The sequence below is a fragment of the Hippocampus zosterae genome, chromosome 17, assembly GCF_025434085.1.
Source record: "Hippocampus zosterae strain Florida chromosome 17, ASM2543408v3, whole genome shotgun sequence".
NCBI lineage: Eukaryota > Metazoa > Chordata > Actinopteri > Syngnathiformes > Syngnathidae > Hippocampus > Hippocampus zosterae.
In genome coordinates, this window is record NC_067467.1 from 11,437,760 (window position 1) to 11,450,213 (window position 12,454).

Here is a 12,454-nt window from a genome sequence, read left to right on the forward strand (position 1 = left end):
TTACAAAGGGGGCTTCAGTTTGCTGCCGATTTTGATTGCAAAGATGAAGCTATGTGAAAATTGCACGTTTTAATTCACACAAGACACGTTTACAACTCAAGATCAATTCCTCAGTGCTTCACTCCAAAGCGGTTTCGGGTATAGTAGTGATATCCAACCGGTGGGTGCACAACTAGGGGAGTGTAGCAGTCTTTGGTGAATAGAGAGCCGACTCGCGCGTGGCCATTTCTGGAGCGGATGATGGAGGTTGGTGGCTCCTCTGGTTCAGTCTGTTTTTCCTCTTTCTCTGGGTCCCCTCCAGCTTGTGGAAACCAGTCAAGGACGCTAGTCGTCATCTCTTAAAAAGTTGTGCCAAAGTGTCTGACAGGTATTCAGTCTGGGCACCACTGAATGGCATGTAATTTAAGACGGCAGACACCTCCGGGTGGAATTGAAAGACTCTCAAAGACAAGGGGGTTGTGACCTCCATTCTGGTCTTGATTACCAGAACCAGGCGGTGCTACATCAGCACTACTCTGTTGATCGACATGGCGAGCAGCATTTTTAACACTACGAGGTCCCACCAGTCCAGAATATCCCCACATGTTGGTCCCATGAGCTGCAGGAGTGCCAGGGCTGTGTGGCACATGTTGCCAGACTTTAGTAGGGTCACAGGAGAGGTCTTCATCAATCACTGGATTATGTGCGTCAGCGGTTTGTCCATTTCTATGACCTACAACATGAGTAGTTTGAGTAAATCGCAGGTCGCTTCAGTGAAAAGGGATGATTTGGACTGTGGCCTTACCCTGTTTAACGGGCAACCCAGTACTTCCATTTAAGAGGGGAAAAAACAGCCACTACAAAACAGGTTTGGGGGGGAGGGTTGTTATACAATGTGATTTTCTAAAACAGCGATAAGAAAAGGGGACATCAAGTCAAATTTACAGCAAGACATTCAGCGTAGCCCCACTAGTGTAAATGCTCTGTTCTGATTTTATATTGCATTTGTGGAATACATATTCTTATTATTATATTATTATGTAGTCAAAATTAGTTTTCATGCCACTTGCTTTTGACTGAAAATGACAGTGGGCTCATGTAACAGCCAATCACAGCTCAGCTGTTCTCTGGGTTTGGTCATGTGATACTTTCAGTCGACAGCAAGTGGCAAAACTTACCATCTGGATGAAAAACGGGTCAATTTAACCTGCCATTTCATATTCCACAGATGCAACAATAAATCAGAATAGAGAGTTTTGACTAGGTGGGCAGCATAGAAAAAAACTTGACTCGACATCCCCTGTAAGTCACATGATCTTAAAGCTGCCATGTTTGGAAAGATTGACAAATGAAATTTCAATTCATGTGCCAAATCACAGCAGATGTTCTCATAGCAGAAAAATAAATACAAATCTTACATAATCACAAAATAAAATAATTGATCAAAATAGCCATTCTCCAAAACTAAGGCCTCAATCAACCCTAAAAGAGATCTTTAAATCTACAGTTCATGAAGTCAAAAACACATGTACCCCAAGTACAACACACAGCACTACTGTAGTTGAAAAACTTGAGAATTTGACTCAATTCATAGACTGTAATCACTGTAGAATGGTTTCATAGTTTCAGGCATTAAACATTTGATATTGTGATAAGATTGGACCCATTGGCCACCCTCTAGTCTTTAAGTGGTAATGTTCAGCAATTGACACCTCAAAATTTGCTAAAGGTGACCTTGAAAAAAACCCCGAAACATTCTCAAAAATAACACTTATGTGCAGTATAATGGTTAAGCAATGCACATGCACACAGTTGTCCAAATTCAAGTTCATAGGTGAATATTAGGTCCAATATTAAATTATTCTGAATGAGTCAGTGTTCCGTGATCTTGAATTAGATTTAAAAGTGGCCTTAAAATTGTCTCATAACAACATGGAAAGGTAGCGCATGAATAAAACATACCATAAAAGAACTCCAAGAGTCTAGCTAAGAAGAAGGCAGGCGGGGGGAGAAGAAGCAACTTGCACTACTCAGAAGTTTCACCCTGAGTGAATGCAGCGCTGAAATGACAACAGCCCACGAGGCCTCGCCTTTATCCTACCTAGCAACATCACACCTGCCCCTTGATGAGCAATTAGCACTCAGCAAGGATCGGATGGAATAGAATCCGCTACTCATTCCATTTTATTTATCTATCCATTTTGGTTGCATTTGCAGAGGCATGAACATTTAATGACATTTATTTAATCTAATTCAATAGTAGGCAAAATAAAGCACAGACGTATGGGGCTGGGTATGTATATGTGTGTATGTATGTATAAATATAGATGTATATAAAAAATGTATAATTTTTTGTAACGAATCCAAACGTATCTTTGTTAGTGTTGGCATCAATATAAGTTTGTTTTTTTGTGGGGGGGGGGGGATAATAAATGCATGATTTTATTTTATTAGATTTTTTTTTTTTATGGGCACGAAGAATGCTAAAGAGCCCTCTGGGAGCTTCCTCATTTGCATATTATGTCCCAAGACATAAATAAATGCTTGTATACAAAAACGTTCCAGAGTGTGTGCCCCCATGTGTCCAAACCTGGCATTCTGATTCACATTGTGTTATCGGATTATGAAATGTTGATTCCCCCCCGCCCCCCCCCCCCAAAAAAACATTTTTGTTCACTCAGGGTGTGGCCATTTTGCCTTCTGCTCCCACTTGCTGTTGACTGAAAATGATGTCACAGTCAGCCTTAAGCACAGTGATGTCATTTTTAGTCGACAGCAAGAAGCAAAATGCCCCCCCACAACCCGAGATGGCCCACACCAATGGAAGACATTTTGTGTTGTTTACATTGGAATATTTTGTCTCTCCATCATATATAATAGACTGATATTAGTTATTCATATTAATACAGCTAGTTTTCTCCTGGTTAGTGTCAATGTCTGATGCCCAAGAACCTCGGGTGGTTTTTGCGAGCCTTTTTATGTGTGCCAAAGGAAGGGAAATTCGTGACATTAGATGTGTTCTTGAATACAAAGTGTTGCCTTGAGAAGTGACCCGACGTGCATGCCTAGTCTGGGCACATTTGGTCACATGGTGACGGAACAAATCCAATTTGTATCTGAATGTAATATGGCGTAACTTCCTATTATTAATGTTTCAAAGAGACTCCTATTCAGAGCGCCACAATTGTCTGTGTGAAGTAAAAAAGCAAGATTAGTCGGATGCCTTCATTCATTTGCTTCAGGGATGATAAAACGGTTGCTGGCAGTTTCCTGCCATTATTGCACCATAGCTATGCAAACTCTTACCTTGAAGCACTTCATTGTGTGTGTGTGTAGGTGGAGTGCCATGCTGTTCCCAGGGCGATCTCCCCTTTTCACTCTTGAAAAGGTGAGATTAGGTTGATGGGCGTCTGCTTTTGTGTGTCATATGCTCACCCACAGACAAAGACACCTAATTGCATTGCTTGATCGAAAGAGGACATCCAATTTTTAATCCCCGGCTATGGTTTTGCCTCTGATTCTTCTGATTTGGGATGCGTGTTGTAGTCAGACAAAGATAGAAAGCGAGGCACACGCATAACGACAACCGAACCAAAATTTTAACATTTTCTCAACATTGTGATGAAAGGCAGCATGGATGCAACTTTTCAGCTATGGGAAAGTTGAGCGACATCTATGCCACGACCTACAAGCAGCAGTATTGTGCTGCAAACTGGTTTCGACAAAACAAGTTCAGAACATTCATCCAGTTAAAAACATCATTAAAAACGAACCACGTGATCAAATGAAGTCAAATGACGGTCTCTTAATCTGAGCACTTTGTCCAAGTCTTGTCCGATACAAATGTATTGTTTTGCCACTGGCGCAAATGCAAACTTAACAGTCTGGATGTTGCTTTCCCACCAAAATTTCAGGGACAGGTACATTGGTGGTTTTCTTTGGTCCGAGACATGTTAGACTCGTGTTTTATTCAGCAAACAATTGCTTGTAGTTTTTGCCAGACGCTGCCTACCCGTCTGCCAAGCAAATGGTTGGTGGCCTGGGCTATGAAGCCTCATTTTGGCTTGCACGCTCACGCGCTTGCACAAGCACGAAAGCTCCATTTCGCCGCACACTTTCCGAGTTCCAAGGATTTATTTTTAATTCCTGGCTTCTGACATTGCAGATAATCCTGGACAGGACTTTGTCTGTTGGCGTCTCACTTTACCGAGCGGCATATGAATACGTTACAGCAGTTACAGTAGAAATTTTCATTTGAATGACTCGGTCGCTGAACTTTTAATTCCGGGAAGGAATAAATTAATGTTTCCGCTCAATTGCATTCAAATCTCTAAATTGTTGATTTGGATACATTAGAACGGGAAGCCGCCGCTCGTGGATTCAGTTAATGTTGAGTGACTTTGTGAATGTGGGTGGTTTTCTGAGCTGGCGTCCAGTCCCGGGTCGGACCGTCAATCATGCCCAAAATCATTTGGGATAGGCGACCCTAATGACGAGAAGCGAGACAGAAAATTGGTGCTCGCGGTAGTGCAATGGTTCACATGGCTGACTTTCAGCTGGTGTGAGATGAATTTTTATGATTGGGAATCAATTCAGGGTTGGAGTTGATGAAAAGATGCATTGGTAAATAGACAGATGGACGGGCGAATAGAAAGTTTCAGTTTCGGCAATTTTATCTTAAGTCAAACTGTGAAAATTTACTCATTCAGTACCAGCCAATTCTAGATCAAGTCTGAAAAGACGTTTAAAAACGTCTTTGGGAGTGAATGAGTTTTTAATTATTGTGTAAATTATGTTTCTCCTTTGCCCTGTCACCACCTCTCAAGTCGCTCGTGCATTTTGAAAATCCTCGCATCCAATGTCCAGTATTAACCCCGACCACTTTACCATAAAGAAGTCAATGAGCACATTTCCATCACTGACCCATCCACGGTCAGTGGTCTGCCACCAAACACAGCTTCTTAACTTCAGCGTGCGTGGGAAATAACAGTGCCATCTGGAGGTTGGGGAGGACGGCCTTATGTCTGGAAACAAGAAAAGCGGCTGGAGATGGTGGGAGAGCCTGCAAGTGGGAGAGGTGGAAGAAGACATTGTTGAAAGGATGGAAAGAAGCTGAGGAGGAGTCCAATCTGTCAAGTCGACAAGGCTTACTGACCACTCGGCCTCAGTACGTCGATGCTGTTGTTCACATATACGGACGTTTATTAGGAATGTCGCTCATTCTGAGGCATTTAAAAACAGTCTCAGACGAATCCAAGTGTGGAATGGATGTTCTTAATGAGTTAAAGCTAATCTTTAAACGTTGGTCTCAAATGTTAATGTTATTGCTTGAATGTAGTACAAATAGACTACAGTATCCCTAATAGATAATAATTGAGTCTTGAGCTGAAATAAAGGCAGACGTGTGCATAATTAAAGAGGGTTTTTTTTTTTAAGATCCAAGACAAAGATGAATGAGGAGTGAATTAACATTCAGTTCCAACTGAACCCTTCAGAGCACCGTTGGCGCTCTGTTCACTTCTTAGAAGAGCAAATCGTGTATATCTCCTCGCTTACTCTCTCTCTTTTCTCTCTGTTCTTTCCAAATGGCCAAAATGTAATGTCCCAAAATGGGTCATTATTCATTATTCACATAATTCAGTTTCAGATTTGATCAAGTCAAAGACAAGTTTGTGAGATAGTGTACTTCGGCTAGTTAAATCACCGCTTTTGCAACATATCAATGAGTTCCACGTCTTTGGGAAATGCGCAGCACATTCACCGCGATCGGGGCTGCAAAAGTTACAAAGTATAGCGAGCAACCAAATCGCTACGTTTGCAACACAGGCTATGCGTTTGTAGCAGTTTCATGGTGACAGTCATGTTGTTAGTGTAAGCGGCGAATGTCAGTGGGAATGCATTTGGAACTTTGCAGATAGCTTTCCCGCAGCTCGCAGAGGTCTGTGAGGCGCTCTGACAATTGGAAGGTTAGCAGTTCAACCCCCTGGCTCTCACCACAGACCACATCCAAGTGTCCTTGACCGAAAAACTGAAGCCCAAACTGCACCTGATGACCAGCACTCATCAATTTTATCGGCTCTGGCTGCTCTTTACTCACCCTGCTGGCTTGCCAAATTATATTTTAGGGCCATACAGCCCTGTGGCCAAAAGTGTTTTCATCTGTTAGCGGCCCTGTGGAAGGAGTGACACAAGACCGTCTTATCGTGTATGTCAGCATTAATTAAGAAAAAAAAAAAGACTCAGACGAGGATGAAGGGGAGAGGATGGAGAATGTGATCATGACTGCGGGATGGAAGAAGGCTTTTCACATTTTGAAGCAGACCTCAAATACAACTTATGTATCATCTCTGTTGTGATTAAATGTACAGCTAGCTCGCGAGCTAACGCAAGTCATTATTTGGAATGTAAAAGGGCCAATATTTAGTCTGTAGAGCTTTATAGATTTTGGCCTTTTCCAGTAATTCATTTCAACTCAATTTATTAATAAGAAGAGTGTCTTTTGTATGAAAAAGTCTCATCCCTTAAAGCTATGATGTTGTAAAGTCAGCATGCGGTGTGAAGCCTTGAGATATGAGCGCCCTGACTTATGGCTTTTTTACGATGCAAGACCCCATTCAGCCAATTTTCTTTTATGACTTGCGAACAAAAATATGAGGTACGAGCACGCGATGGAAGCAGTTCGTGGCAACTCCTCAAAAAAAGCCATTGAAGTTTACTGTCAAACTAAACATAAAACAAAGAGCGGTACACATTTCCTCAAAACAAAGACATTGTTTTGCTGTCATGGTTTTGCTCGGTCTGTGTTGTTTGTGGAGGGTGTGCCTCTCCAGCTGGTGCACCTTTTTTCCAATCAAGCCTGCCATGTATTTAAAAACTGCCAGGCTGCCTCGTCTCTTGTCGTATTATTGACCTTGCTCGCTGTGTATGCTCAAGTGATATTTTCGAGATCTATTGCCCACGTTCATAGTGGTTCTAGATTCTTGTTCAGAAAGTCTTTTGGTACTCAAGTGCTTATGGACTACTTTAAGTTTCATGTGTTTAAATTTTGCCATTTCATTTTGACTACTTACGGTTGTCAAATTTACCTTGCGTCTTACAAGCACGTTCTGTTCATATCTGGTTTTCCTGGCTGGTTGTTGCCAGCGATTTCTGTTTTTTATATTTTGTCGGTACTTTGTTTTTCGGTGTACATATTTTTTTGTAAAGCAGTTTATCTGAGTCTGCATTTTTGGGATCCACACTCCAGCTGGTTCTTTTTAGGATCGTGTCAGCTGTGGATAAATGCGAACAAACAGTTGAAAACCACACATACGGGATAACGGATAAGATCAGTGTTGTGGTGTTACAACCTGATATTTGAACACAAAAGGTGGCGCAACACATGTATCTAGAAAGGTACGACAGCAATACTCCCTGGCCTATATTCTTCATCCTCTGCAATGAAGGAAGAATATATACATACTGTTTAAGTTGAAGGCAACAACACTAAGAATAAGGTAGGTGCGCAAATCTCCTTGTAACATCTTGAAAAGTATCCAAAAACAGGTTGTGTGCTCGCGTGTGCCTCGCAGGAGCCTGCAGGCTTCACGGCCCCACAAAGCGGCATGTTTTTGACATAAAAGCGGAAGTGACTCAGACCTTCTCACGCACAAGCCCTGCACGTTGTCCTGCCCTGTCACAAAACTGTTCAAAGCAACACACTCATATTTGTGCTTTCATCTTTCAAAGTTACTGTACATTCTTGCCAGATAAGGCAACGCACAGCTTTGCCATAGTAACGGCGCTTGTGTACCCCAGGCGAGCATTTCCCTTTGGAACAAAACGGAGACAATAGCAGCCCTTTTGTTTCCAAATGTTCCTTAAGTGATGATTCGCTAAAGGATCTCCAGCTTTGGTTTCTATGGTTGCTTTGAATCAGATGTGAATGTGGACGTGCTATTCTAAAGCGCTCCCCGCAGAGCAAAATCCACCAGGATTTTTCACATCAGCCCCTTTCTCTGCGCAGCAGTGACCGCCACAAGTGCAATATTTCGTTTTCGCAGACTGTCTGAGCAGATCATGTCACGGTGTTGTGCTTGTATAACACAATGTCATCTAGTGACATACAAAAAAAATCTTTTGGGGAGGCGTTACTCAGACGGGAGTGGGTCCTTAATTGTCGGGAGAGCTACTTTCGTATTTTTTTGCTGACACACAAAGCTGTGTAATAAGATGACACATGCTCTTTCCCTAATCGCCTCCTTTTCCACCATTAAAGGCAAAACCGTATTTGAGCAAACAAGAAAGAGAAAGGAACGCAGTCTTGCGGCTTCTTTTGCCTTTTATATGCCAATTGACTGTATATGCTTTATACCTTCCTCGTTTTTGTATTCCTGATTACTCATGTGACCCACATAACCTTCATTAATGGTAGGAGTGGCCCGTTTAAGGAGGATGGCAACTCGTTATGTGTTTTTGTACTAGATCAGTGTGCCGTTAAATCTGAGCAGGGCGCTCTGAAGTGCGATCATCCGTGATCGACCCACGATGATATATAGAAAAGACATAATCCTCAGCACGAGACATTTCACCCCATTAACGCTCCCTACTCTTATCCACTTGCCCATCTGTCGCCATAGCAACGGAATAAGCCATAGGTGTGACCTCATGGCTTGGACCGGCGCTGAAGCGATCAATAAAGGAGTACCGTGTCTGTTGTGTACGTGTGCTTTGCCGTCTCCTCGGGGGAAAATTAGAGCAGAGTGAGCGGCTCACCTCGACACACCCCACCTCTCCAGCTGTGCTCAATGAATTCAGAGGTGATTACACCTGCGGCTATTTTGGATTTGAAGAGATTTCAGGCTTGACCCACATGAAGTGAGCAGAGCACTGTGTAAATGAGAGTCATTCAGCCGAGACGCTTGAGAATCCAAGGACAGAAAGCAATGAAACATGTTTGCCAGCACCCTCATCATAAGACGGGAATCCGGTTCGACTTTTATCATTTATCATTATTTCGGGACCATTGTTTATATTAAAGATTAGAGTCATCCGTGAAAAGGTCACGTGGGGACGAACGAGTTGGATTTTTTTTTTTTTCTGTTTTAAAGCAGCAGCCTGCCCACAACGCATTCCGGTGATCAAACGTAGTCTGCGCTTACAATTTGATCCGTTTTATCCATTAGTTTGTTTTTGCTCCTTTTCTACTTTCTTTTCCAAAATCTCTCTCTCTTTCTTTAATCTTTGCTTTTACATTCTTTGTTTTCAAAAGCAAGGTTATGCTATGCTATGTTCTGTTCTGTTCAAAATTACTTCATATTAAACCCTCCTCCTTGGGTGTCTTAAGAAAATATGACAGCATTCAAGCAGATGGTGGAAGTTTGTCAATTCATTGCATCACAAAAATAAACTTGACGTGTAGCGGTCTAGATGTGAACTGACACTGATTATGGACCCCTATAAAAATAGAGAAAGTGATTTCACTTAAATGTAGGCTGTAAGACGAGGCATTTCAGTTATGTGATGTCTCAGTCTGAACACTAGGAGGCACTATGTAAAAGTGACATCCCAGTCTAACTGTGTGAAAATGTGGAGTTTTGGTATGTTGGTATTTTCATAGATGGGCCACATTTATAAGTGGTGCGTTTGCGCCGTTGTGGGAGTGAGCACAGCCGACTTGATTCTCGGCCAATCCAGGTGGCTGTGCTCATTCCCTTTAAATTCAGTGCAGGAGAACCGTGCAGTCTACTTGGCAGAGACTGAGAGAAACAGAGACTTGGCAGAAACATAACGGACTCGCTGGAATCCGTGCAGGAGACCAGCAAAGTCGTTTTACAAGGAGTTGCAGATGATGTTAAGTTGGCCGCTCTGAAGTGGGCACTTTGATACTGACTACCCTTCACTCCTGATCCGGAGTGTGTGTGTGTGTGTGTGTGTGTGTGTAGGGGGGTTATCACACACAGACACACTTGCGCTGCTGTCAGGGAGTGCTTTTCAAAATGTGTGAAAAATGATAATGCTTTTAATACTAATAATAATGTATTTAATGAATATATTACTACAATGATTTGAATGGTTCAGTGCACACGACGCTGTATTTTATGAATGAAATGCATTGATGTACACTATAAATATCAGCGACGTGGAATCTGTCTTCCTCCTCATCGATCAAATCCACCCAAATCACCTCACATCACATTCCTCACAACTTAGACCTGGTTTCATCTGGTCTAAAGTTCGGCCTACTTTCTCTGACCAAATTGTCAGGTCCGCCACGGGCACATACCAGACCATTCAGCAAGGCGCAGCGCGGTCTGTCAACTTCCCAAACATGATAAACTAGACTTATTCCGGCACGAAAATGAAGATGTGCCGGTTTTCACACAGAGTGCGCCCGTCTCCCAAAATAGACCCCAGAGTCAACTACGTCAACAAACATGTCGCAATCTATGCTAGTTTCTCTGTGTGTTAAGGCCGTTAAAAATAAATAAATAAATAAAATACAAAGACTGTTTCCTTAAATTATCTCCACATGACTGATGTGGCTTCTACTCCATCCTGTCAGAATTTTAGTCAGGCTTGTAAAGTGGTATCGGGGTGTAGTATCGCAGCCTTTTTTGAAACATAGGGTTAACTTTGAAAAGTGGCATGTCCGCTGCTCGCGAGCTAGTGGCTCTTGCATGATGCTAACTCAGAAAGCTTCTCCTGGTATCGACCTTTCCTGAAGAAAAAGCCAAAGGAAAAATTGTATCGTGTCTTGAGATAAGGCAAAAGATAAAAACAACCAGAAAAGATAAATAATGAATATGGTGGAGTGTAAAAAGACACATTGAATGGAGTGAGGGGCCTGGGCTGGACACATGGGACTTCACCAGCCTCAGAGTAATATTTCTGCTATTTCTGTACAAGGACAAAGATGCAGGGGGGTGGTGGTGGTGGAGGGAGAGTTTAATGTGTGTGCCAGTTTTCTGAAGCGTGTGTTCCTCCTTCCTGCTCCCGTGGTGCTGGAAGCCAGCATATCTCTGTGTGTGTGTATGTGTGCATGCGCATTTTGAGGGTCATCCAGAAAGAGACTGAGGCGCAGCTTTTAGTCATCATCACACCTCGCTCTCTTTTTTTTTTTTTACCTTCCACTCCATCTGTCTACATCACAGGAAATACATTTAACACCGTAAACACATTAAAATATACAAATTTGCCCCTGCGTGTGACCTCACACACACTACTGAAAATGTTGGGGGTTTTTTCCCATTAGCTGTCAACTTCAATTTGGGTTGCATTTTATTCATATAATGCTGTCCACTGCTCGTGCTGCCCTTGCAGCATTGTATCCAAAATGCAGATAATATATTGTACCGCAAATGTTGTTTGATGTCACGCCAGAAATGCATTCAAATAAAGGCCTCCGCTCGTCTTCAATTAAATACATCAACACTCTCAGCCACAACTTGTGGAAATGCGAGTACTATCGAGGCTGTAAATTGGAGTCGTGCATATATCTCGTCTGAGTTGCTTAATTGAAGGTGCATGGGAGCGTCTTTCCCAGCTTTCCTGGTCCGATCGGAACAAATATAGCAACAGGCACCACGGGTGGGCGATATGCCAGAGTGTTTATTTTGGCGTCCCCCAACAACGAGTGGAAGGAATCCATCTCCTTATATTAGCATTTATTCTCCACAGGGTCCCACTGATGAAAGCTCCAGAGGGAGTTTGTCTTGTTGTTTTGTGTGAATCTGTTTACGCATTGAGATTTCTCATCTCAACCGCGTAGCTTTCAAGTCGACATCTCTTCTTATTCTCACCATTGTGAATGAAGGCCAAAGTACGCCTCACTTTCATCACATTTGCAAAGTTTGCATTCAAAGTGGAATGTTAGTTATTGCCCATGAAGGTGTGTGGAGATTCTATTGCAACCTTTTCACAACCGTTTTTCATTCACTTCTATGCATCCTGCAATTCAATAGACATTGTGTTGCTCCTCTGCCTTTGCCACCTGTGGGTTGTGTCATGCAGACAAAACGGATATACACAGGGGTGCTCACTCTTCAGTGACATGCAGAGGATAAGAATATATGCATGTGAGTATTATTTGATCATGTCTACAGGTTTTGCTCCACCATTTGTATTCAATAGCTGCTACAACCCCGATGTTATGCCTTAGCACGTTCCCCTAACGTAATATTAAGTGAGAAATGAACCCATCAACATATTCACAAAAATTTGCACCTCACGGTGCAGAGGTATAGGGTTCAATTCCGACTCCGTCCTTCCTGTGTAGAGTTTGCATGTTCTCCCCAAGGCCTGCGTGGGTTTTCTCCAGTTACTCCGGTTTCCTCCCACATTTAAAAAAACATGCATGGCAGGTTAATGGAACACTTTAAATTGTCCCGAGGTGCGATTGTAAGCAGCAATGTTTGTTTGTCTGTGTGCCCTGGGATTGGCTGGCAAACAGTTGCGTGTACCCCGCCTACTGCCCTAAGTCAGCTGGGAGAGGCTC

General features: G+C 42.6%; 1 protein-coding gene and 1 long non-coding RNA gene across 4 annotated transcripts in view; one reads left to right on the forward strand and one right to left on the reverse strand.

Moving 5' to 3' along the window:
• Positions 1-12,454, forward strand: part of prkcab (protein kinase C, alpha, b) — an 84,834-nt gene that overhangs the window by 525 nt on the left and 71,855 nt on the right. The gene's annotated exons all lie outside the window — the stretch shown is intronic.
• LOC127590128 (uncharacterized) lies at positions 58-2,285 on the reverse strand. The gene is made up of 3 exons (XR_007959551.1): positions 1,093-2,285; positions 785-836; positions 58-712 (listed from the first exon to the last, which is right to left on the reverse strand). It is a non-coding gene; the product is annotated as an uncharacterized LOC127590128 (long non-coding RNA).